This window comes from Sturnira hondurensis, unplaced genomic scaffold, assembly GCF_014824575.4.
Source record: "Sturnira hondurensis isolate 20B ecotype Veracruz unplaced genomic scaffold, ASM1482457v3 Scaffold0010128, whole genome shotgun sequence".
NCBI lineage: Eukaryota > Metazoa > Chordata > Mammalia > Chiroptera > Phyllostomidae > Sturnira > Sturnira hondurensis.
This window is the reverse complement of record NW_028082759.1, coordinates 19020246-19047881: the sequence shown is the minus strand read 5'-3', so window position 1 is coordinate 19047881 and position 27636 is coordinate 19020246.

The window sequence follows — 27636 nt, the reverse complement described above, 5'->3', positions numbered from 1 at the left end:
TGACCTCAGAGTTCTGTGAAATCTGAGCTTTTCATGAGAATTATGGAGATGATAATTTGGAATGATAAATCTGATAGCATTTCTTCATCAAATAGCTGTATCTTTCCAGAGTTCATATCTACAGAGTATTTATTAAACATCTGCTGTGTGCCTACAGGTACTCCAAGAGGAACTGGGAACAGAAGGAGAAGAAGCTTATGTGTTTATGTTATTATGTTCATAGTATGATAAATAGCTGCTTCAGCAACTAGTAATGTTTTAAGAGCATTTCCTAAAGAGTTTTGTGGGGGGGGTTTAAGTAGAATGTGTGGCACTACTAAAAGATTTGGTTCTTTTAGAATAGTTTAATTTTCTTTTCAAGGTCTCTAAACATTTAATGAAATAACAGATGAGATAGAGAACGGTTGGCATCTTGACGTTATTATCCCCACCCTTTGTGTGTGAATGCTATCGGTCATTCAGTGTTACTGTCCACATAAACCTGGGCACATAAAAAGCACCCCCTTTCTGTATATAAACCCAACAAATGCCACGAATAAAATGGGAACATTTAGGAAAAGACACCAAGATAGATTTATCCTTTATTAGGAAGATAACTGCAAGGTAGCAGAAATCCCTGAGAAACAATGCAGTGGTTTTTTAAAATCAATTTGCCTAGATAAGTAAGGGCTCAAACTCAGAGTGCAGAAAATGGATGTGTACATCATAAATCGATGCCTGGAAACAGCCCGCAAACTTCTGCCAGCAACAGCTCATTTGTAGCACCAGGGACTCGGTGCCAATGACAGTTCCTGTGGGTGTCAGGGAGGCGAGCACAGAGAGGATGAAGAGCATGGGCCCTGCCAGTGGATGGTGGCAGAGTGTTGTCCACCCACCAACTACCAGGGCTCATCAGCAAATTTAATACTATTAGCACAGACATTGCCTTCAGAGACATGAGCCAGGATACAGCCACATGGGCCGCAGAGAATGGTGGTTCAGCAGGTGGGTGGGGCAGACACTTGAAAAAGTTAGGGCAGATGGGAAGTGGGGCTGGCAAGGGGCCAGCTACAAGGAGAATGGCCCAGAGGTAAGTTCACAGCAAATGTGAGTATAGAATATCTAGTAGTATTTCTCTAATCACAAAAGTTATACATGTGGAATGCAAGAAGAGAAATGCTAACTGCCAAAACTATTATGGAGACCTTCTACTAACTTATCATTTTACCTCTATAATAGCTACTTTAAGTATAGTTGCCTATGTGTATGTATTTGTGGAAATTAATGAGACTATAAACGAGTTCTAATGACTTTATATTACATTACATTTCCCTCCTTCAAAATACTGGTGAACTGGTGTTACACACCATAAGAAAACCCTTCCATTGTTCATTAAATAGTCTCACTCCTGCTACCTTTAGGGTACAAATCAATTTATTCAGAGGACATGCAGTGAGGTTGAGCTAGGCTAATCGAATGATGTATTGACCACTCTGGATACTTTGGGGACTCAGAGAAGGCACTGTTCAGATAATCCCCGGGATAACAAGCCTAAATTGAGACTGTCTTATGAGACCCACATTCATCCTAGGTTAAGACTATCTGGGAAAACCAGATTTTATTCTAAATGCGTTGTCTCCTCTTGGACCCTGGTGATTAGGAAGAAATGGTCTTAGCGGAAGTCTTTGTCCTAGAATGCAAAGTCCTCTCCCCTCTCCTCTAGGGGCACAGCGGATTTATTCAAAGGTTCCCCTTTGACCTGTCCTGTCTCGGTGAAGGAGGTCTGGTTTTAATCCCCACGAAGCACTAAGTGCTGGTCTCTGCCTGGCAGGATTGCTGGGAGAAAACACTACTGCTTCTCGAGGATGTTGATGATGTTGGATGCATCTCGTAACTGGACTCTGTTGGGCTTAGGTCTCCTCTGGCTCCTGGTGGCTACAAGGCAGAAGGCCTCGGGGAAACCCAGCCCCAGTCCCAGAGCGTAGGGCCAGGGACGTTTGGATGTCGGCACACATTATTATTCTCTACTTCAGCCTACACTAAGTTATTCAGAGCAGACACCAAGTTCTTAACTTCAGAGACTACCTGCCTTTTTTCTAGACATTCCATTTGCTACTTTTCTCAATCTTTTACTGTTTTTCCTAATGGGCTTTATTTTCATTATAGCTTATATTTCTTCTTTCATATCTTTGATCATTTTAAAACATACAGTTTATAGTCCCTTCAGGCTATTCTACCATCTCAAGTTCCTGGAGTGGATGCCAATTCTTCTATTTATTTTGTCTGCCCACTCACATTTCTTTTTAGAGTGAATGGATCTCTGTTTTTTCTTTTAGCTCATTAGCAGCTGGTTTTTGTATGAATGTGTGTTTGAGAAGTAAGGGAGCTTATGGGTCCTGAAAGGGATTAGTTGTTTTGTTTTATTTCTCTATGGGATTCACAGAAAACCTGAGATGAGGAAATTTTTTTTGCAAAGCAGTGCATGTGTGTCTATAGGGTGTCTGAGAGGCTTGATCTTTCTTCTTGGCGTTGGTAATCTTTTAGGTCTGGGATTCCCTCAAGGTACTCCAAATTCTTGACACACAATGTCATGTACTTCAGGCTTCCGTTTTTTGTTTTGTCAGCAGCCCCAGAACAGAGACACACTTTTCTGCCACTGCCCTGAGTCAGAGGACAGCGTTTCTCTAGATTTTAGTTCCCCACTCGCTCTCTGGGTACTGCTGCCAGGGTGCTGGGACTCAGTGAGGGTTTCGCTGTTAGCTCTCGCATTTCATGGGCCTGTGACCAGTTTTCCCATCCTTGAAGAGGACTCGAAGCCCTGGCTCCGTCTGTGAAGGCTCGCATCTGGTCCATCTTTCCCCCACCCTGGGTTCCTGCGCTGTCTTCTCTGCCTGTGGCTTCCCTCTTAATTTAAGCACCAGGAAATTCCTTTATATTATATATACAGCCTTATGTTTACTTATTTTGTGATATTTGGAAGATACACATAAACTTATATACATATATTTGTACTGAGAAACTAGTAACTAACTTAGTCTCCCATCTCCCAGCTCCATAGAACTGGACTGTCCTGGACATTTTTTCCCCATTTTTAATTTTATTTCTCTATTTGGATGTGGGTAGGAAAATTCCTTTGTTTAAATATTTTAAACTTAATATAAGCCTGCCTTTCTTTTTCAATGTTTTTCTTACACATTTTTGGGTTCCCCTGATTTACTAATATTGTTCTACTGATTTCTAAACCACTGAAGAGTGTTTCTACATTCAAGTGTTTTCAAGATAATATTTTCGAACAAAGTAAATATTTCCACTGTGGAAAATGGCGATATAATAGTCTCATTATTTGATAATTATATGAACTTTGAACACTCAATAAATCCCTATGTGAAACCTAATTAGAAAACTTATTTTCCAAATTCTCAACAAATACACTTTGTTTTTGCAATTGCATTTCATTAGATGTCTTAGGAAATGAACTATTATTTAAGACTACTCAGAATCTTTGGAAAATGTTAAATCAGGGAGAGTCTTACAGGGAAAATTATTGTATTATTAAGTATAATGAAAAAATGCTTAATCTCTATTCCTTAATTATGTCAATTCAATTTACTAATTACATTAATATTAGCAAGCTGTGTCAGAATATATGTAATACAAAATAATGTTAAATCTTATCAAAACTAAATGGTAAAGATACAAAGCTTCATCACAAAGATAATTATCAGTATAATAGACATCATGAGAATTATATGCTTTGGTATATTTTAATTCCCATCAATAACCAAGTTGTTCAAGTCATATTTGATTTTTAAAGAAACAATATATTTAGATATTTAACTTACCAATTGGAATGGATTTCAAGAACATATGACATACTTTCTATATTTGAACACTTTAAGAAGTTTCCTAAATCTGAACCATGCCTGAGCTTTAAACAAAAAAGTTCTCTAGTAAGATCATTGTCAGAAATCACTATGATAAAGTAAAAAAGGAAAAAAAAAGAGATATTGCAAACCAGAACATATAAGGAAATAGTATAGCATGGAGAAAAAAATAAAATAGTACTTTAAAACTTCTTTCACTATGACATAAAATTTAAAGTGGAGCCTATAATCTATAATTTCAAATAAAGCACATGTGACAAATGAAATATTGTGCAATCAATCAAGAAGGTACTCTAATTTGAGAATAATATGGTGTGTGTAGATCTCTTATAAGGGGTGTCCATGGTCCTTATTGACGATAAGTATCAACACCATTATTTTCTCACTACGGGTGTCATAGCCATTGCGCTCACCATTGACAGAAGGTCAGGAACACGGAGTAGACGTGGCACGGCCCTCCAATCCCAAGATCCCATTTCAACTCCTGGCTCCTCTGCTCCTTAACTACATGGTACTGGGTTAGGTCCACACATTCTCTGCACTGCTTGCTTTTGAAAAATAGTGACAATAATAACGCCAGCCTTACTAAACTCAGCATTATTAGAATCAATTTTTAAATGGATCGGAAAATACTTCGAAAGAAAGTTATCTTTTTTTGCATTTAATTATATTTTATTGGTTATACTATTCCATTTGTCCCAATTCCTCCCTTTTCGCCCTGCACCTAGTATCCCTCACTCCCTCAGGCAATCCCCCACCATTGTTCATGTCCCTGGGTCACGTGTATAAGTTCTTTGGTGACTGCATTTCCTACACTGTACTTAACATCCCCATGGCTATTCTAGAACTACCTATTCATACTTACCAATCCCCTCACCTCTTCACCCATTGCCCCACACCCCCTCCCATATGATAACCATCAAAATGCCCTCTGTATTCATGATCCTGTCTCTGTTCTACTTGCTTGCTTGGTTTTTTTTTAGATTCTGTTGTTAATAGATATGATTTATTGTCATTTTAATGTTCATAGTTTTGATCTTTTTCTTAAATAAGTTGCTTTAACATTTAATAAGGGCTTGGTGATGATGAACTCCTTGAATTTGATCTGATCTGACAAGCACTTTATCTGTCCTTCCATTCTAAATAAAAACTTTGCTGGATAAAGCAATCTTGGATGTAGGTCTTTGGATTTCATGACTTGGAATACTTCTTTCCAGCCCCTTCTTGCCTGTAAGGTCTCTTTTGAGAAATCCACTGACAGTCTGATGGAAACTCCTTTGTAGGTAACTGTCCCCTTATCCCTTGCTGCTTCTAGGATTCTCTCCTTCATTTTAATCTTGGCTAATGTAATTAGGATGTGCCTTGGTGTGTTCCTTCTTGGGTCCAACTTCTTTGGCACTCTCTGAGCTTCCTGGATTTCCTGTAAGTCTATTTCCTTTGTCAGACTGGGGAATTTCTCCTTTATTATTTGTTCAAATATGTTTTCCACTCATGGCTGTTTCTTTTCCCCTTGTGGTACCCCTATAATTCGGATGTTGGAACGTTTAAAGATGTCCTGGAGGTTCCTAAGCCTCTCCTCATTTTTTTTAATTCTTGTTTCTTTATTCTTTTCTGGTTGGATGTTTTGTTCTACCTTCTGGTCCACTCCATTGATTTGAGTCCCAGTATCCTTTCCATCACTATTGGTTTCCTGTGCATTCCCCTTCATTTCAACTAGTTGAGCCTTCATATGTTCCTCTAATTGGTGACTATAATCAACCAGTTTTGTGAGCATCCTAATCACCAGTCTTTTGAATTGTGCATCTGATAGGTTGGCTATTTCCTGGTCACTTAGAATTATAGGCTCTGGGGCTTTGAGTTCTTCTTGAGCCATATTTTGGACTGTTTGTGCCTGTTACGTATGAGGAGCAGAGCCTTAGGTGTTCACCAGGGCAGGGCAACTCAGTGACTGGGTTGTGACACTGTATGTGGGGGCAGAGTCAAAAGAAATCAATGCAGTCCCCTCTGCCTCCTCCCACCACCAGGGCCGCCTGGTCTTGCGCGAATGTGCAACCTCGACCAGCCTGCCCTGCACCCTCACTCTGTCCGAAATGCTACCCCGGCTACCTGCATGCCTGGGTCTCGGGATCCTTCCTGCCCGACCCTGCTCCCCTGCTGGCTCCACCCCTTACCGGTCCCAGTTGAAAGGTTAATTGTTGTCGGACTTCCATATAGTTCAGTTTTCTGTTCTTTGCTTGTGTCTTTGTTTACTAAACCTTTGTTGTATTCAAACTTGGTTGTGGGAGAAGGCACAATGTTTCCACCTACGCCTCCATCTTGGCAGAAGTCTCAGAAGGTTATCTTTTTGTTATACTAAAAAATTAATGGGAATGGTGTTCCCTTCATATTCCTAGGAGTTTTATGCTGGAACTTGACAAAATCAGCTGCCTTCATTTTGTCCAATACCATGTATCTAAAATACGACACAGCTTCAAACTCTTACAATCTTGTTTTCTTCTGGTTATAAATATAAAGCTAGCTCATTCGGTATACCCATTATTTCATCACTATATATAAAACCATTGTTGCGTCGCTGCTTGCTTCATTAGTAGCAGTAAATTCTTGGTATCTTTGCTTATTTGGCTGATTTGTCTCCCAGCTGAGGTATCCATTGTGCACATTTTTCAGGAAAATTTTATGGATAGCATGATTTCTAAGTCTTTGCAAATGCAGAACCTGATTTCTGTTGACATTGTACATGATGTGTGATACTTGTGTAAATAGTATGTATTCACTGAAGGAATGAATGACCAGAAATGATGAAACAGAGGGGGGTTACTTCTGCTTACTTGCAGTATTGGTCACTTTGGGTTGGATTTTTGCTGCTTCCATCCCTCTTTTCCAATGCAAGGAACTCTCTAGGACTGCACTGACAAATATGTGTCCAGTTAAATTAAAATTAATTGGATTTAGTTAACACTACAAATTTAGTTCCCAGTCACACAAACCACATTTCAAGTGCTCAGTAGGCACATAGGGCTACAATATTAGGTAGCATAGATGTAGAATATTTCCAACATGACCAAAAATCTCCATAGGATAGTATTACTCTAAGGATCTGGCTTCGTCCAAAGATCTCTCCTAATAGGAGACTTGAGAGTTGGAAAATTTGAGTTTAAGGCAAATAGTTATAAGCCTAGTAAGTGATGCACATGTTAAAGCTAGTGTTTCAGAAACTACATATAGGCCCATCCTGGCTCCTGGGTAAAACAGCCAACCTCCTGGGGCACTGCTAAAGACCAACATCAGGGGAACAAGTGGAGGTATCTGGGCGTTTGTGTTCCAGGGACAGACAGAGGACCAACCGTCCCTGGGAACAGCTAACTGCCCAGGACACAAATGCTGCAGTTACTTTCACCTAATTCTCCCCAAATTTCAAAACCCCTCACCACATCTTGTTTATTCTCTGTTATAAAAACATTGGCCTGGAAAGAAAACACGAGATGGTGTTTTCAGGATGCGAACCTGCCCTCTTCTCAGATCACCAGCCATCTGAATAGAGTGCCCATAGAGATTCAATCTCTGTTTCTTCTTACTGGGTCTGGCACGTTGACAGGTGGCAGGAACTCCGGAGTCTTTTCCAGTTTCACTCCCAGGCACAAATTCAGAACTTGACCCAAGGCACTGGACTTCACTTTAACAAAATTTAGACCATTTATCTTTTCTAGGCATCCTTTTAAGACTCTGTAATGAATTGAGTGTCTTTCCCCACATTAAGTGCACACTAGTGACCCAGTGACTTTTTGTTTCTCTAGTTGTTCTCATTCATAATTTATTCATCACCATTCAAATTTTCACCAAACACTTGCCTTGGAATTAAAGGCAGTCAGTGGGAAAAATGTAAGTTGCTTGGGGATTTTCAAGATAATGAAGATAGAGGATACACAATTTTTTTTAAAGATTTTATTTATTTATCTTTAGAGGGGAAGGGAAGGAGAGAAGGAGAGAAGTATCAATGTATGGTTGCCTCTCATGAGTCCCCTGCCGGGAACTGGCCTGCAACCCAGGCATGTGCCCTGACTGGGAATCAAACTGCGATTGTGTGGTTCGCAGGCCCGCGCTCAATCCACCGAGCTATACCAGCCAGGGCCACAATTTTTAAGCAATGTAAAACTCTATGAGATAAATTCTAAATGTGTAGGTTCTGAGAGGCCAAGTTCCAAATCCATTATATTATAAAACTGTACTGCTTCGCCACTGTGATCACATATATGGTGTCTTTATCTTGTAGGGTGTTTTTAAGTAATAAAATTTAGATTTCTTTATTCCTGATTTTTTAGAGTTATCTGTGTTTACAAAGTATACTTTCAAGTGAAGTTCATTAAATTTAAATTTCCTGATATGTATAGGATCATGGCCAAGATCAATGATGTACTTTTTCCCCTACAAAAACCAAAGAGCACGTATTGTGATACTTTGAGTAAAGAATGATTTTCAACACAATTCCAGAAAACTGTAATATAAAAGCAAAAGCATTTTCAACCACAGATGTATAACTGAATTCCTGCAAAGCCAAGAAACAGAATAAATATAAAAGTTTTGTGTAGCCAGTTATTTGGCATAACACCATCCAGACAGAGAAAAAACAATGTTGGCTTTGTTGAACTCCAGCAGAATTTGCATGAAAGCAGAATTTACTCCTGCTTAATTCTTAAATAAAATGAGAGCATTGGGAAGCTGTCACTTCATTAATTTCACACATTACTACATAGAGAAACTGGGATTTATGAAGGTTTGGTAAATGCCAAATTATAGTTGTACTGATCAGAGGGGAAAAAAAAGATCAAGCAAGGATGTTGAGGCCTAACCACAAATGTCAATGGAATTAATTGGACCAAGAAGACAGATGAGAACTAGATTTTTGAACTAATGAAGAAGAAACCAAAGGAAATTAAAAATTCTATGTAATGTTAGATCAGTGGTCCTGCTATTTCAGAAAATAATTGTAAACAGTAATAGGAAAGAAGCAAATGTTTCTGTCTTCCTACTTCCATGCTGTCCTTCGTATGTTTAGAATTGTAGAGAAAGGTGGGAATGGGTCAGTTGCCCCTGAGCAGTCTGCATATTCCCAGGAGGCTGTGAACTCCAGGCCTCACGGGGTAAAAGCACGAGTTGTGAGCCCTACATGGAAGTGCTACCTCCAGAGGTGGTAGGTTCCCACAGGTAATAGTACAGAGAGTTATGTTAAGGTAATAGTAATAGAGAATTATATTAAGTGAATCACCAAGATCAAGAATTTGGAAGTATGGGAGAATGCCTATAAGTGTTATAATTTTTTTATTTAATGTTTCTATTTATTAATTTCTGGCAATAAAACCTGTTTTTAATTACATAAAATAACCATGGTATAAAGATGCACATTTTATACATAGGGGAAAATGCTCTTGGATTTTAATGTAATAGATATTCCTGAGGTTGCTTCAAAAAAGGAATCTTTATCTAAATTATATTTTGGATCTCTGTAGATGATAATACATCATTGAAAAACAAGAAGAAGAAAAAGTTAGTCTGTTTCTCAACAGACATGCAGTTGGCATTGAGGCCACCACATCTCGGCCATGTGTGGGATTGTCCCACACACGGCAGGACATTTGACATCCCATTGCCAAACAGCAACAGTGCCCTGCAGTCATCAGTGATGGAAACACCCTTTCTCAGCACATACACTGTGTTTCCAAACGCCCCTTAGGGCAGGTGGCAGGTTTCACCTCCATTAAAGCAAACTCAAAAGAATTTCAGGAGGAGAGGGGAGCTCTAAGTACCCGAGGGTGTGAGGGTATTGAGAGGTGTAGAACAGAAAGAGAACCACAGAAATGGAGATCACATGGAGCGTTAGCAACAGAGAAGTGGGAGGAGGAGAGAGGGGAAAAACATACAGAGAATAAGTAGCATAGATGGTAGGTAGGAAATAGGGGGAGGGCAAGAATAGTATGGGGAATGTAAAAGCTAAAGAACTTAAGACACATGGACATGAACTAAAGAGGGGGAATGTGGGTGGGGGGTTTGCAGGATGGAGGGGAATGAGGGGGGAAATGGGACAACTGTAATAGCATAATCAATAACATATATTTTTAAAAATACAAAGTCAAACAAAAACTACAACAGCAAAAAAAGAGGTGTGAGAAAGGGAGCTGAAAGATATTGATAAAAAATTAATGAAAAATATAACTATTTTAGATGAGTATTCTTAAAGTCATTTCTCCTCTGTGATTTCTTTATTCACTTGATGTTCCCAATGATTGCTTTTATAGTTTTATTTGTCTGTCTATCTGTCTGTCAGTCACCTATCATCTCAGTTATTTAGTTACAAAAACACATTGCACAAAAAGAGGGAGAAATACAATATCATGGAGGTGTATACAGTAACACTGCCAGACCCCCTCACCTTTGCTACTTCTCAGAAACATTTTCTTTATGTGATTTTAAATAACCATTCTAAGAATTATGAGTTTGTACTTCAAACTCATTTCAAGCTTCACTTCTCTGTGCAAGGCCAAATCTATCTACATGGCAGGTTCAAAGGATGCTGTCGCTTTGGAAGCTGAATTAGCCCGGTTCCGCAGCTAGGTGGGCAAAATAACATTTCAAGGGGCTGATGATACCGTTTGTTATGATAGCACCTTTTCCTCTCCCCGGGGCCCGCTAACTTCAGGCCTGACTTCTTCCGGTTGGGGAAACTCCGCTGTGTCCATACAGTCCCATCCAATAGAACCAGCATTTTCTGAATCCCCTAGGTCTTGTGGTACTCACCTGCAAGATGTTGCAAGGGAGTAAGTGGCAGCTCTCAAAATGCTGAATGGACTAACGGCAATACGATGTGACAAGTGCTGTAACTGTGATTGCTCCTGTCGCCCCCGACTCCTAATCAGTCCTGGATTAGCCAGTGTGTCATCTTGTCAGGGCTCGGTGGCTCCGTCAAGTAATGTGATGGAAATGATGGAAGCTAACAGCTCAGAGGACTCTCAGAGATCACACTTTCCAAGTATGGCACTTCATAATTAGAGAAGATGTGCTCCCCAGGGGTGGTCACCTGCACACAGGGGCTCAAGCGCTAACCCATGATGAATGTTGATGAAAGAGGCTTATCGGGCATGTGAGCAACGTATGTGCATTGTGCAGTGACTTTCTGAAGGTTGTGTGTTCAACCTGTTTTTCTTTTTGCTTTTCTTTCTTTTCTGGAAGGATGATCAGTGGTGATGAGATAAGGAGAAAATGCAATGGAGAATTACTTGGCATGAAAGTGAATGGAAACAATGATTGGCCTAAGGAGATAATTCAAAGAGGACTTCTTTATTCATGTTGCGCAAGCATTTCATCTTTGTGTGGCCTCAGTTTATCTAACTCATTCTTTTCCCCCTAAGGTCTTCAGTCTCAAAATGATCATTTTTGTCAAACATTTTGCAAAAATCTGTATGTCTAGGAACTATATTTTAAAGCTGTGTACCTGACATACTCACTTCATCAAAAAAGATCATCTGCGTGTTGTCATTGAGGATGGTGACTGTTGATCTACAAAAAAAAATAAGGCCATGCCTACATGTATTAACTAATTGATTATATAGATGACTAACTCTCCTACAAGTGGATAGGATTGTTTCATTTATTTCCTTACAAAGAAAATGAGATGCTATGTAGAATAGTGTGCTTTCATTAAAATAAGTCACTTTCTGCTAAAAGGCTTCTCTAGTAGAAAACCGAGACATGACTTGTCTTTGTTCCTTTTCATTTTAAAACAAACATTACCAGTAGAAAAAATGGGTAAAGGCCTATTTTCACTGAAACAAATATTACTTAGCAAAATCTTGACGCTCCGTAGGGTCTTCTGCTCCATGTAACTTTGGCATCCTAACCAGCTATGCTGAGAATGGGATACCTGGAAATCATTCCCTATACCCTCAGGCATCTATTCTCTTCTTGTTAATGCAGTGTCTCAGAGGCTCTCAGATAGGATTAAACAGTTATATGCCTCACTGTTTGGGGGGTGTATAGTAATAGAAGCATTGCATCTCCTGATGGCACTTAGGGCTTATTAAATACAAGTTCGTAACGGTGATTGATACAGGCTGCAGGAGAGATTGAGCTCTATCGTTGTTATATTACCTGCCTATACACACCATGGAAGGTGTTTATGTGCTGTAGGTATGCCAGAAATAGGAGCAAAGGTTGATTTACATGGTACACAAAATGTACGACAATTTAAAACATTTCTATGGTGACCATAATTTAACATGGTTGTACCATCAGCATGCTAATATTTTAACCCCGAGATGAAAACCGTAGAGTTAAGTAAGTAGAGGCAATATGTCAGGACTTAGATCTGAGCGGAAAGTTGTTAATGGTTAGCGATGTGTATTTCAGGGATCATAGATCTTCATTTTTCATTGCTGGCATATGCTAAAGTGATACTGAGAAATGCATTTTGATTCAGTTGCTTTTTTTTCTCTTCTAAACATTGTCCAATTCTCAGGTTCAAGATAGTAACTCCAATATACTCTTCACCCCATAACTTTGCTTCTATTTTAATGCTGTTATAAAAAGAATCAAACACAAACTTGCTCATTTACACCATTAAATCTCCCAGCTCGTCTGCATTTATACTTGTACATGCTCAGCCCCCGGCCCCTCCCAACTGTCAGCTCACCTGCTCTGGGTGCCATCTGCTGCTCCTTCTCCAGGCAACTCACTCCTTGATTAACTCCTGTTTCTTGCAAGTTTGGTCTCTGTCTCCTCTCTACCAGTTCAGTTAACATAGGAACGTGCATTAAATCTCTGCTTGAAAAAAAAGTGTGAAATATCCTTCAATCTCACTTTTCCTATCCCCTGCTATGTTTCTCTGATCCTTTCCGTGGTAAAAACCACGTGAAAAAATTTGTCTTTGAACACATCTTCCCTTTACCTTGCATTTTTCTCCTAAAATCATTCCAAAATGGCCGCTTTGTCTGTTTCAAGTATTTTTTTCCTCTAAGTAACTTATCAATAGCAATGACTTAAAATAATATCTATATAATCTGAAAATCTATTTCTCTATGACTAAAGTCTGCAGACTCATTTCCAAGTGGTTCATTCAGTTTTCTTCTTTGGGTCAGAAATATGCATTTTAATTTTAACAGAAACAAAAAACCAAACAAACAAAAAACAAAATTAAAAAAGTAAATCTTTTTTGTTACTCCAAAACCTTCTTCTGCTTCCTTCTCCATTTATGAAGAGATACCACTATTACCTACCTAGTTGCTCAAGCCAACACCAAAGAATCCTTCTTGATTCTCTTCTTCTTACCATAACATCCTACCAACTTGCAAATCTCACAACAGAATTTCCAAAATGTATTCTGAAACTATAGTTTTCCTTCACTCAATTCTCTGCCGAACAGGCAGAGTGTTCTTTGAAAAAGTTAAACCAGATCATATATTTATAAACACCCTCCAGTGTAGATGTGATAGTCCAGTGACTTCTTACCATCACATAGAATCTTGACCTCATACTTAGAGTCTTCACATCTACTTAGGATGAACTTCTGATTCTCGCTTGTAACGTCCTCCTCCTCGTCTGGTACCATTACTTCCTCGTGCACACCTCCCTTTCCCCTCAGCCTCAGCCACATGACACTCCTCTTTCTTAGTTGTGTCCTAGCACATTATAAGAGCTGTATCCTTTGCATTGAATACAATTCCCTCTCCCAGTTATACTCTTCTCCTTCTTCATCTTAGAATATCTGAGTCTTTCTTATAATTAAAGCCCAGAGCTCTAGTGGCAGTTATAAAGGCCATCCACAGTGGCCACCATTCAGTTTTAGCTCCTAGTTAGTCCACGAGGAGAGGCCTTTTCATCACTGACTAAAACAAAGCCAAACAGAATGACAGCACAACTCAGAGTAATCCGTGGAATTGGGGGAGGGAGAAATATAGGTGAATGTCTTCAAACTGTTATCTTCACTTGGCATTCTCTGCTGCTATTTTGAAAAATTTTTTATGTCATCATTGATTTGTATCTATCTCTCACAGAAAATTAACTCTACTAAATCACAGAAATTGACAGTTGTGTGAACTACTCTAGTTTCAGCCAGACAAATAAGAAGTAAATGAAGACATATTGTTGATCAGTAAAAAGTGAATCAATTAAGTAGAAGAACATGTGATTTGAAATTGGAGGATTTGAGTTCAAGACCTAGGTCCTTTGGACACTGCAAATTTGAGCATATCTACTATCCTCTCTAAGCCTTGGTTTCTTTGTCTTTAAAACTGTGACAATAATTAAACTAACAAACTCTCAGCTGTAGAGAGGTATTTGCAGTAAATAGTCTTCCATGCAATATAAAGGGCTTCATACAAGCAAATGGCATTGTTAGGTAAAACTTAATCTTGCTCATGGAACATGAGGCCACTGACAGTTTTAGTGTTACAAAGAAAGCAGACAGAAACTACTATATACATAAATCGGGGGGAAATGAATAATGGGATCCTAAATAAAACTTTACTACCAAAGTGCTATGTATGTATAATCACTGATGATCAACAGTAGTGAGAGAGAATGAGAAGAGAATGAGAGAATAGGAATAGCTTTGGCATTAAGTTTGGAGACCAGCAGGTCATCTAATGCAAAAGCATGAAAAGAGACATGATATAGCTCTTATTTTTTGAGTAGGAATATCAAGCACAGTGGATAATACTTCCAGGTATGAATAGCAAACACATCCTACCAAAATAACAGTAAGCCACTTTCGTTTCAGTCATAAAACCACAAGATGGAAAGAGGATGGAAGAAATGATGGGGTGATAGGATTTTTTAAGTTTTAAAAAAGATATAGCAAACACCTTAAAGGACACGGGAAAATAAATTTTAAGCCATGAGCGGGAAAAACCAAGAGTTAATCTGATAAATACTTCAGAATTCCCCAAAGGCTCAAAAAATGGTAGCGTCGTTACTTTAGAAAAGCATTCTGGAGAAAAGGAAACACTTATAATACCAGGTAAGCTTGAAAGTCTGTAATAATTAATGATGTTCTCACATCCCCTTCCAACAACAAATGCGCTTCTACCAGTGAAAAACAGACTGGCCGCCGGTCAAACTCCTTGACTCGAGGACACCTCGCTTATTCGAGAGTAGAATCCGGTGCCGAGGTCACTTCCTTCTGGTGGCTCCACCAGTTCCATTGTTTAGCCTCCAAGGTTCAGGGTCAAGTGGGCAAAAGGTCAAGGCACAGTGGGAAGTCCAGAAGGGCTTTACGGGTCAGCCCCAACAGAACAAGTGTTTCTCCTCTGATCCTCTTGTCACTGGCCTCACATCACACCTTGGTACTGTTGTGAGTCCAAGAAGCCCAGGGCACATGGTTGATCACAGGGACACTTGAGGTCCCGACCTTCAAGTGTCTGAGGGGATGGATGTGGGTCAGGTGCAGTGCCATGTGCAGAGTGAGCTCCTGTTGTACCGTCAGGACAGGGCTGGGTGACACTAAACTATGTCCCAGCAGCCCTGTTTTTTGTGCCCACATGGTGCTTAGGGACACCTGGTCATCCCCGGCACCATTACTCTGACACTACTCTTGGGTACAGAAAAGGAAAAGAAAGGGAATGGAGGGGTAGGGAAAAGAGGAGAAAGAACAAAGAAGAAAGGGGCATGCCCTGGTGGTGTCGCTCAGTGGATCAAGCGTGGGCCTGCGAAACAAATGATCTTGGTTCGATTCCCAGTCAGGGCACATGCCTGGGTTGCAGGCCAGTCCCCAGCAGGGGACACATGAGAGTCAAGTATATGTTGATATTTCTCTCCCTCTCTCCTTCCCTTCCCCTCTAAAGATAAATAAATAAAATCTTAAAAAGGGGGGGGGCATGAAGAAAGGTAGGGAGTGAGGGAAGGAAAGAGAGTCTGGTGTGTTTGAAGGAGGAGATTTATACTTATGTAGAAGTTGGGGGAATGATTTGATTACAGAAAACAAATAAATGAGGTAATTATTAAATTCAGGGAAATCAATATGTTGTAAAGGAAAGAAAATACAGACATAATAAACCATTCAACACAGCTGGGCCTTAAAGTGCATTATGACAATATTTGTGAAGTCATAAAGCAAACGACTGCTGATTGAACTAAGGACTATGACGTAGCCGTCCGGGTAGAGGAGGGTGTTCAGGTCCAGTGGGCGCAGGGGGCTCACAGACACTCTCTTTTAGACAGGCTCCTTCGAGCCCTTCTCCAGTAGGCCTCTTTCTAGCCCTGGCTTCGACCCGCCTAGCCCAAATTCCGGCAAGAATCCTGCTCAATCACTTAATAAGAGCTCCTCTTGATATCTGATGGCACGCCTCAGCCTCGCTCTTGATATCTCGTCACCGTGGCCTGTCTTCAGGAAAAAGTTAGTTGGCGTAGCAAGGCTTCCCCGACCCTTGATGCGTCCTCCTGGTAATTTCCCATCCGGTGACCCTTCGCCCTGCTCCTGGGCTACAAACCCGCTCCTGTCTTCACTGTGTTCAGAGATGAGGATGATACCTTCCACATGGTGATAGTCTGGACATCTATCATAACAGTCCTGAATGAAGTCTTCCTTCCCATTTTCACAGGTGCACGTGGAGGCATAAATCTTATTCTCCCACAGGGAAAGCATTATGCCAAAGTGAAAGGCATCGACACAGAGCAGCATTAGCGTGTTTTTAGACACAACGAGGTGGATATCAAATGAGCCACCTAGTTTTAAATGGCTGCATCTGGAGGTGAGGAGAGTGGAGAGAGTTGGGAATTACTATGGGATGGGGAAGAAAAGATACTGTTTCTTTTTTTTTTCAACCCTGTAAAGTCATTTGAAATTAGGTGCATATATGACTTTTATAATTTATTTTTAATGCCCAGAGCACTGAATTGGAAAAGAAAACTATAGCATGTGTTTATATATACACACACATGTATTCCATACATATATGTTAAAATCCACGGATTTTTTTAATGCTTGGTTAGATCAAATCAAAATCATTTATTTTCACATATTATTAATTTAATTATTTTTAAAGATTTTATTTATTTATTTATTTATCTTTCGAGGGGAAAGGAGAGAGGGAGAGAAACATCAATGTATGGTTGCCTTTGGTGCATCCCCTGCTGGGAGTTGGCCTGCAGGGAACTGGCCTGCAACCCAGGCATGTGCCCTGACTGGGAACCGAACCTCAATCCTCTGGTTCGCAGGCCTGTGCTCAATCCACTGAGCTACACCAGCCAGGGCTATTAATTTAATTATTAATTACTAAATAATTAAGATGAGCTTTGGAGTAAGGGCTGTTTTGCAGTTAGCTACGTGCTTTCAGTTTGGTCCAGGAGGCCTGAAGCTGACATGGGACGGTGAATTGATCCTGCATTTCTGTCTGAGGCACTTCATGTGTCCATTTTCCTGGGCCATAGGAAAGGGTTTTTGTGGAGGGGATCTCCTCCCCACAAACAGCACAGGGAATCCCAGCTGGTCCCTCTCACCCTCAGCCCACTGCCGGGTGGTCCTGAGTTTCTCTCCTCTTTCATCTCTACTCTTTCCACCCACCCACAAATGCAAAAGAGCAAATTCAGTCACCTGTGGCTAGGAACTACCCCCACTTGAAATATATCACTGAGACTCACTCAGCCTAAGGTGGTCTTCATCTCTCGGAGAAAACATTTTAGAACCGGGTTAGGGGGGACTAGGTAGAGTATGTGTCAATTAACCCCAATAATCTCTCTACAGGCTTGTTCCCCCTTTTCTCCTAAGTCTAATTGGAAGCTGTGACTATCCCCCACCCCACTGTGTCTCAGAAGCCTCATTAGAAGCCAGCTTGGTTCTGAATTAGAAAAAGTGCAATATTTGCCAGTGACGTCTGTGTTTGCAGGTGTCACTGCCAAGTGCCGATGCCATCCAGTATTTGCTCACCACTGCCCACGTGGGACCAAACCCACACTTAATAAGACAGGGACTGCATTGTCATGACATATGTGCAATAATATTCCCTGCGTTTAAGCCCCAGAAGCATGGTTATTTTGCTAACATCGTCTTCTGCTATAATCATAGTAGTTTTTCTTCCAGCAGTAAAAGTCTCACCAACCACAGTTCGGCATTTTCCGCTTTCCAATTACTTGCGGATGCTATGCCAAGTGCGGAGGAATATTTTCATGTGTCATTAAACAAATGCAGTTGTGCTCCCCAAACAGGTTTCCGTCGGGCCTAAACTACATCCATTAAAGCTTTCACAAATGGTATACCCCTCGGCTTGCAGTTTCTTTTCACTCATAAATATTTAAGCTGCACAGATAATACCTCGACTTCCCAGCAAGTGCCGCATTAGCTAGGCGGTCTGGAAAGCGGAAAACTGAAGCACGAGAAAACCAGGAAAAGGGAAGGAAGCTGTACAGTGGACAAATATATATACATGCCAGAATCCTCATTTCCTTATTTCTAAGAAATAATCTACTTCTCTTTCCTGTATGTACAAAAGTAATCATACATGCTAAAAATGGTAGGTATATTTTGATAGTAGATTTAAATAGTGGACACCTTATACTGAAAGACTGACAATGCCTTTTTGTTTGAACACTTACAAAAAGTGAAAAATGAAACCCGAGTCCCAGGATGTCAATGTAGTGACAATAGCAAAGAGGAGTCTAATGCCGTATTTCGGTCAGACAGTGTGAGGGGAGTCGAGGAATGTTTTATCCCATGGGTAAACTGTCTTGGTGAAGTTAGTCAGGGATTATCTGACGGCTAAATAAGGACCCAAACCATGCCAGCTCTCCTAAGTGAAGGGAGACGCCTGTAAAGAAGGCAAGCTCCCAGAACCCAACCCAGGCAGTCAGGAGGCAGCCAGCCAGTCTGTCCCCAGCCTGGAGCCCCAGGCAGCCTGGCTCTGCTCACCTGTTCCTCCAGTCTCTCTAGAAAACCTTTGTCTGTGAGGTTCCCACTTTCAGTTTCCTCGTCAGTGTAGTTCACCAGAGGACCTGGGTAAACACCGGACCAACTCTACCCACCACTTAATCTAATCCTATGATTCTGGGGACATTGAAAAATGCTTTGTGTAACCCAACCCGAATTCTTGAGGGAAAGATGCTGGAGTCAGCCTGGATCCTGGGCCCAACTCAGTTCAGTGTCTGCATACAAACCCTGATTTCTAGGTTTTCTTCATAAGACACTAGAACAATTTAAGAAACAATGTGAATGAGAAAGAGTGTCAACAAATATCTACTAAATAGTCTTCAAGGAAACTTAAATGGAGGTTGAGATTTTAGAAGAAAAAGGAAATCTTTTCAAAACAATTATGTATTTCACACAGGAATCTACAGATTGCACTCACATGCATAAACTTGGTTTTTAAATAATGGAGGACTCCAAAGAGTTCCTCTCACATGAATTATTGCTATCTTACTGAACTAGTGATTATATTAGGCATTTGAACACATGAATACGCATCCCCAACAGAGCAGTGATGTTATCACATAATATGTAGTTTCTGAAAAATTCCACTAAGCACTACTGAGAGAATGAAAATTACAAAGGCATCTGATGCTTAAAATTATTATGAAAATGACTTTATTTCTGCAGAGCCACTGAAAAGGTCTCAGAGACATCCAGGGTTGGGTGATTTGAGGGCTGCTTGTGTCCTTGTCATCACTATTTACTAAATTGTTGAGACAAGAAAGCCAAGAGAAAACCTACCTTTATCATTCCACCTCAAACTCATGTCCAATTCAATGATACATAGCCAAAAGGCAGGTATAAAAATGCTCATTTGTTTTAGTTAGCTTCAATGCGAGTTAAGCTACCTTATCCCACACCTCCCTCCAACACTGTTTCCACCCAGTATAAGTGTATTCACACCTTATCAACAAGTTTCTCTTCTTTCTGTCTATTCTCCTCTTTCTATCACTTCCAAGAGGAGAGTCGTCACCTTTAGGAAGGCTAACACGCCCCCACCCGCACTGCCTGCTCCCTCTGGTTCCCTGTCTTCCTGCCTGAGACACCCAAGTGTTAGAACATGAAAAAGATCCCAGGTCTCTTCAGGATCTTCGTCACAACTGCCTTGTGCCCACTGCACTGGGATTCACTGGGATTCACCGGGATTCACTGGGTTCGTGCCCAAACCTCCCTTCCAAGTTTCCAGTGTCTCTGGATGCTCCCTCTGGTCTCATGGGCAGAGTCTGTGTTCTTTGTCTTTCTGACCTTTCATAATAGACTTTCCCTCATTGATCTGTCACCCCAAATTCTTCGGTTCTGGACTTCCTTAGAAGTAAGTGACGGATACTTCAGTCCTGCCACCAGCCTCTGAAACCCAGCCACGTACATGGACAAGCAAGCTTCACCAAATTATAGCCCTAACTGCAGGCATCTTCGCCTTCAGTTCACCTTCATTACTCCCCATCTTCTGCTCACTGACATATATGCTAAAAACACACATCTCTCATTCTTTTCCCTTTACTTTCTTTTCCTTTTACTTTCTTTTCCCTTTATTTAATTCTTAGTATTATCTGATAAAGTACTTTTTTATGAAAAGTAGTAGTTTTCTTAAGTTTGATGTTTTAGAAGGAAGCATTTAACATTATCTTCTAGAATGTAAAGTTTATAGATAGCCAGCAGATTTTAAATACTATCCAAGGTCTGCTAGCAACATATGGTTTTATTTAGAAAGTCTGTTCATGTTGAAAGAGTTTTTTGCATATCCTTTACCCATCCAACCCAAATTTTCCAATACAATTTCTTAATTATTTAACTGAACCCAAACAACAAGTTCTGTCCTAACTCCAAGGATCCATTAAATTGAAAGAATCTCATCAACATGTTCAACAAGAAATGACTCAAGGTCGAAGTCAGCCCCCAAAAATACATTTAAAAAATAATCTATAAAGGTTCTTCCCTAGCTATGGGAGTAGTTGGCAGATTCAGACATGCAGTATAAAAGGAAAAAAATAACAATTTGTAAAAGATGGTACACTTCATTGGTAAGGCCTTATTCCTGATCAGAGGAGACATCCTCCTGGTTACTAGGGAGAATCGAGAGTCAGTGTGTTCCAAACTTAGGCAGAATCACAGAGAGCAAACTTCTAAAACTTGAAGTTGGTATTTTTGCTTCTCTGATAGCATAACACTATTCTGTTAATTTATAAGACTATTTTATCATAAGAATCTATCATACTCCATTCATCTGACAAACTGGGCTAGATAATTAGAATCTCTTTATTTTTCTCCATTTCACTGCTGTCCAGATTTCATTTATTTGTTTTTCCCAACCACTGAGTGGTTCAATACCTTACTTTCTAGAATCTAATGTTGAACATAATTATATCCTCTAGGATATAACCATTGTATACTTGAGGATGTAGAGTAATCCGAACATTCAAATACTTGTTATGTACTTTGAAATTTTATATGAAAATAGTTTTTACTTGATAAGCATTAATATTTATCAAATGAAAACTACATTATCTCCATCCAGACTCCTATGGATGGAAGCATGATATGTGATTCTGATTTAAATTCATTTAATTCATAGTTTTAGTTAATGTATATTTCTAATATTCTACTCAGGACATCAATAAGAAGGCAGGTCTAAGGACCTGGCTTCTTTAGAGAAGGCAAAAATGTCACTGAGTGGTGATAAGGAAAAACCTGGCCTGACCTGTAATCCAAACGTGACATCAGTTTCCATGTGGTTTGGCCCTATGAAGTACAGTGTACAAATTATTACAATGAAATTAAGATCATTATGCTGAACAACTCCAAGAACTCTTGTAGGTATTACTCCATAAAAGATATAAAGTTATGAGAGTGTCAGAACACCTTGCTGCAAGTCAATGCCCGTGATAAAATTAAGTTTTGTTATACAGACCCTCTCGATTGGTCTTTGCCTTCTCTAGACTGTCCACAAGGAACCAGTTAAGATTTAAAAAATCAAGTTTAGTGGGGACATAACATGTGAATGAATAACAGTCTGATTCCATCTGCCAGCTTCTCTTTTCAAAACGGCCCTACACTTAAACCATACCTAGATGATAATGTAAATACTATCTGATAATTATAAATTATTTCAAGCTATTCTTCATGATCACTTAATCCATCATTTATAATTACCAACAACAACCATCCCAAAATCAACCACCAAGGTTCCTGATGACTTCCCCCTAAAACCCAGATTAGAGATCATGATTTTAAAGTTCCTGGGACATCTCTCAAGTATTTAAAAATAACATGTACCATTTACGGGGGTGGGGGCTCTTGACATGTATGCTAAGCACTTTTCATATGTTGTCTGTTCTACGTGTAGCAGCCATGGGGAGAAATGCTGTTATCCCCCCGTTTACAGACGTGGTAGAGATGAGTGAAGTTACTTGACCCACTAACATGGGTTTTGACCACTGCCACGCAGAGCCCATTGGCTACATTGAACATTATGGAGTTCGTGTGTCATGAGAGTTTCGGTACAGCAAGACTTGCAGTGTTAATTGTCAGAGACTCAGATTGCTCAAATTTACACATTTATGCCATTACATAGAATCGTGGGCATACTAAGCAATCCAAATGACGCTAACATAATGTAAGATGTTTGTAGAAAAAAGAATGAGTAAATAAAGGAATGATATGATTCAGTAGCAGTCGCTATTTTCTGAGTCATAAGTGAAACGGTTCCAAGTATAGTAAAGCTTCAAGAAAAATGCTGAGACAAAATGCTTATTCCTTAATATTAGAGAAGCACAATGATTTGCTGTAAAAACGTATAAATCACTAGGTATTTTACATGCAAATTTATCATACTGAGATGTCAGCATCTGATTAGTTTATAATTTTAAAATAGTACCCATTATTTGCCGGTAAAGATAATTATCTCCTTTTTTAAAATGTTTGTCTTTATTTTTATTGTCAACACCATTGCAGATGTCCCCATTTCCTCCTGCTCTACCTGCCTCCTCTCAGCCCCCCCACCTTCCCTCTGGCTATCACCACACTTGTCTGAGTCTATGAGTTTTATATATATATAAAAGAGAAGGAGAATCGAGAGTCAGTGTGTTCCAAATACATATATATATATGTATTGTATTATATATAATGTTCTTTGGCTAATTCCTTTATCTTCTTTCAAGAATAATTCTTTTGAACAATAAAGGTTATTATTTCTTCAAAGAAGCTTTATTCTGAAATTGGTAAATGTCAAAGATAAATAATGTTTATGATGGATAATTAACTGCATCCTCTTAATGTGTATATAATTATAAGTCATTGCAGACAGAAAAGATATACTAGTTAAAACAAATTTTTCAAACACTTTCTTTCAAATGTAGATTCTGATACCTTGAAGGAAAGTAGTTCTAGTTCATTAGTTAAATAAAGCATTATGTAAGTCTTCACGCTTGCTTAGCAAAGTATCTCATTTTTTCTATTTACTTTGCTTTCATAGTAAATCTCAGACTTCTCCCTTAAAATTGATTTTTTTCTTAAGGTTTTAGAAAAAATAACACCTGATTTTTTTCTTGAAATAAAAAATTGAAACAGCAAAACATGTTTAACTCACTATATTGCATCTAGGCGGATGACAATACACTGGTGTGATTTATACCCTATTTAAATTATCATTCCAGTGTACTGGTTAAAAAAATTAAATAAAGCATCTTTGGTTACCTGCCTGTGTCTCAGTTAAAATGACCTTTGTAGAACTGCGAAGCGAAGCCAGACACCAGCACATGGGGACTACCACCACGGCGGTCCATGAGCACGCGAGTTGCGTTTGCCCCCTGTGGCATGGCTTTGGCGGCTGAGTGGTGGCCCCAGAGTGGTATGCGTTCCCCAGCCACCCAAATGTGCAGGCACCCTCAACTGCAATGACTGTTTGACTTGTCCAGACTGTTACCAGTCACATTTTACATCGCTAATAAAAATGGTAATTTAACGTATTTATTCAGCTCATTGGTCCCAAGGTTGACTGACAAAAGATTGCAGAGATTTTATTTACCTTAAATCCATATTTCAAGATGTGGTCCAAATTTTAAAGAAGCTATACAGCATGCATACAGGCATCTTATGATTCCTTGGGGCCTACTTGTGGGAAACGTCTAAATTCTAAGATGAAATTGAACATCCATAAATCACTAAGCAGCAGTGTGGGGGCTTGCGCATTTTCCCCTGGAGAGAGGCTTGACCTGCAAGATGAGAAAGTGCATCTATCCTCATTATCCCTGAGGCAGGCATAGCCACGTGGCTGAGAGCACCCACTCTGCAGGTGGACAGTGGGGCTCACCCTCTACCTGCCCCCCACTCTGTGAGCCTGGGGGGCTCTTCAGTCTCAGTGCCTCAATTTCCTCACCTATAGTGCAGATAAAAACAATGCTGACTCCAAGGGCTTGAAGGGCCTGTTGCAAGGACTGAATTAATGCACATAAAGTGTTTTGACTGGAATTGAATAGCATACATTACATTAAGTGTTAGCTATTGTTAAATACATGGGTACTTATGCCTTGGGACAGACAGAAAATAAAGGAATGTTCTGCCACGGGAGCTGTCTGGGTTGAATGCAGTCCTCAGGGTAATGCTATTTGGGAGGGCTGCAATTACCCATTTTACAGGTCTCCTGGGCCTGAATACAAGCAGTACTTCCTCCAGGAAGTCATTTAACCACTGTGTGTCTCAGTTTGTTCTTCAGTAAAGTAGGAAAAATACCTACATCTCAAGATTTCTGGGCAGACTACATGGATTTCCACCTATGAAGGGGTTAGGACATTAGCTAGCACAGAGCAAGTAGCCTGTGAATGTTGACCATTCTTACTCAGAGAGAGGGAAAGGCAGAGATCATTTCCATGGCACTAAATGGCAAGGAGTAGAGAGAAGTGAGGAACAGTAACAAGTGTGCTCAGTGGGCCAGAGAAGCCTAGGTGATGGCAGAGAGAAGGACAAGATCGAATTAGGGTGGTCAGGAGTCTCAATTATTTTTTAATTATAAAAGATTTTATTTATTTTATTTTTAGAGAGGGGAAATGGAAGGAGACAGGGCAAGAAATATCAATGTGTGGTTGCCTCTTGCACGACCCCTACTGGAGACCTGGCCTGCAACCCAGGCATATGCCCTAATGGGAATCGAACCTGTGACCCTGAGCTTTGCAGGGCGGTGCTCAATCCACTGAGCTATACCAGCCAGGGCAGGAGTCTCAATTTAAAAATTTCAGTGGGTAGTGAGTCCTAATATTGATTAACAAGCCTGTTTGTTTTTCCCTTTTAACAAAGTAGCTCTAGACTTGAAGTTTAAGACGTAGTTCAGTTATTATCCTAATTTTTAACCATGTGATATGTTTAACCATGTTTCATATTTTTATCACCACCCACTCATACAGTTGCAGATACTTCCAACATGTTTTATGTCCTTTGATATTTGAGGATCTGTCATACTTAAAAGAATAAAAAAGATTTGTAGTAAGACCAAGGCTCATCACAGACTGAGATCGGTCCCCCCAGAGTGGCGCAGTCACAGCACAGCCTCAGTGCTGAGATTGGAGGGGGCTCTTCAGATGGAGCGAGTTCGAGTAAGGCCAAGTCCTACCAAGCTCCATGACGCTCACACTCACACAAACTACTGCCTTCCTCTTTAGACGTTAGTCCCACCAAACATACTGTATTTTCTGTTTTGGAAGCATTTTGAAATCCTGAACACTTGTGGGGGGGCGGGGAGTGAATGATCATTATTCAACAGGAGAACTTAAAACCAAGTACTTACCAAGGACAACATCAACAGTAACGATGGTGTCAGGTGACCAGAGACCAAAAGGCTCCTTCAATGTTTATCACAGTCTACAGAACACACCTGGCATTTATCTAAGCAGTATCTGCCTCATAAATTCTTCATTATGTTAATAATAATCACACACTTGGGTAGTTAACGACATTCATTGGGGTCCTTGCTACTCAAAGCGTGGTTTATAAACCTGCAGTATTGAAAGCACTGAGAAACTTGTTAGAAATGTAGGCTCCATTTCTGAGTTAGGATCTGTAGTCTTATGAAATCCACAGATGATTTTTACATGCACGTAGTTTTACATGAACATAGTTTCTCAATACATGCTTCATATCAGAATCATCTAAGGTATATAAAAAATAGTTATGCCCAAGGTTTACCAATAGGGATTTTACTTAATTAGTCTTGAGCGAGACACTAGCATCAGTGTTGCTTTTAAATTTCTCAGATGATTCTATTGTGTAGCCAATGTTAAAAACAACCGATGTAATTTTATTTAAAAGATGGGTAACTTTTAAGAAACTCAAAAATGCATTTAAAATAAGTAAAATCTTTCTTATAAGAATCAAACTTATCACAATGAGATATTGACCTTTCAACAAAATTAAGGAAGATCTATTTTATCATACAGAGCCAACCTCCATCTTGTTGCTAAGGCCAAAATTTGGTATGAGGGGAATGGATACACAAAGAAAGTATCCCAATAAGAACCACCAAAGCAAGACTTAGTGCACAAAGACACACAGATAAAGCTGTGTTTTCATATGCCAATGATCAAAGTGTATAGAAATGGAATCTTGAACTATCTAAGCCTTTTAGAGCTAGGGAATGTGTCGCTGCTCTAGTCTGGAATAAACAAAATTAAAACCAGTTAAGAGAGCCAAAGAAAAAAAATACCAAAAATGGAAGGCAGTTAGCCAAAAAAGAAAAATGGTTGGGAACCAAAATATTTTATCAGTGAGGTCTAGATTTTCTGTTTAAACTTCTAGTCTTGACAATACATTTTTATCGCTATATTTTGAGCTATTTTGCCATCTAGTTCCTTCATTTGCAGAGACAAATTCCAGCTGTAAACGTCTGAGACCCACAGAGTCGTAGAAGTAAACTGCACCAATTTGGAGCACAGAGAGTAGTCTGAGAACCCCGAGCGCAGTCACCTAGTGGTGTTCTGCCTTTCGTTCACCGACTGCACCCTGGGTGTTCTGCCTTCTGAGTTTATTACAGAGCATTCGTAACGTTCATCGCTGTAACGCTAGACATTGTATATACATGATATCCATGTTAAGTGAGGTATAAATGGTGGAAATGAATACTTTAGATAAATATTGCCCAACTGGCTAGACAGATGTAATTTTATAAATTCTGGAGCGCTGTGGTAATGACTTGCACATGTGCAGGAGGAGAGATACGTCTTCATTGTTGCTCTGACTATTGACAGCTTTACTAAAGCCTTTGTTAAATTTTCATTGAGTCACATATTTACAAAGCGGTAATTAAAAGCAAATAAAAACTAACAATTAAATAATCTAATGCAGGCTAAAGAACCCACATAATTCATAAATGAATTCTCAGCAACATAGGAGGCAATGAATCTTTCATAGGCTGTCTTTTAAAAAAAATCAAAATTTCCTTTTGGTATTGTTTTTATGCCAATAAGAACTTTTCATGTGTTCGTGAGGATCACATATATGAGAAAAAGATTAGGAGTGGCAAAAAGCCTTCTTTCATTAATAAATGCCAAGTTCAGGATTATAACATCTAAATATTCAGAAAAATTCAGGAATATCAAAGGCTTCTTAGGTAATCCATTTTGAATGAGTCACCGAAAAAGCTACTGTTTTCTGGAAGCTGGCTCAACACTTAGTGGTGAGTAAATTAAACTTACAAATTTTAGAGTTTGAAAATATTTTAACTTATCTTTTTATCTATTTTAAGAATCACAATATTAGCAGAACTAAAAAATTTGAAAATCACTTCAGTGTCTGGAGTTCTTAACAAAACTCTTAAGCAGCCTAGGCAATTACAGTTAAACTTCT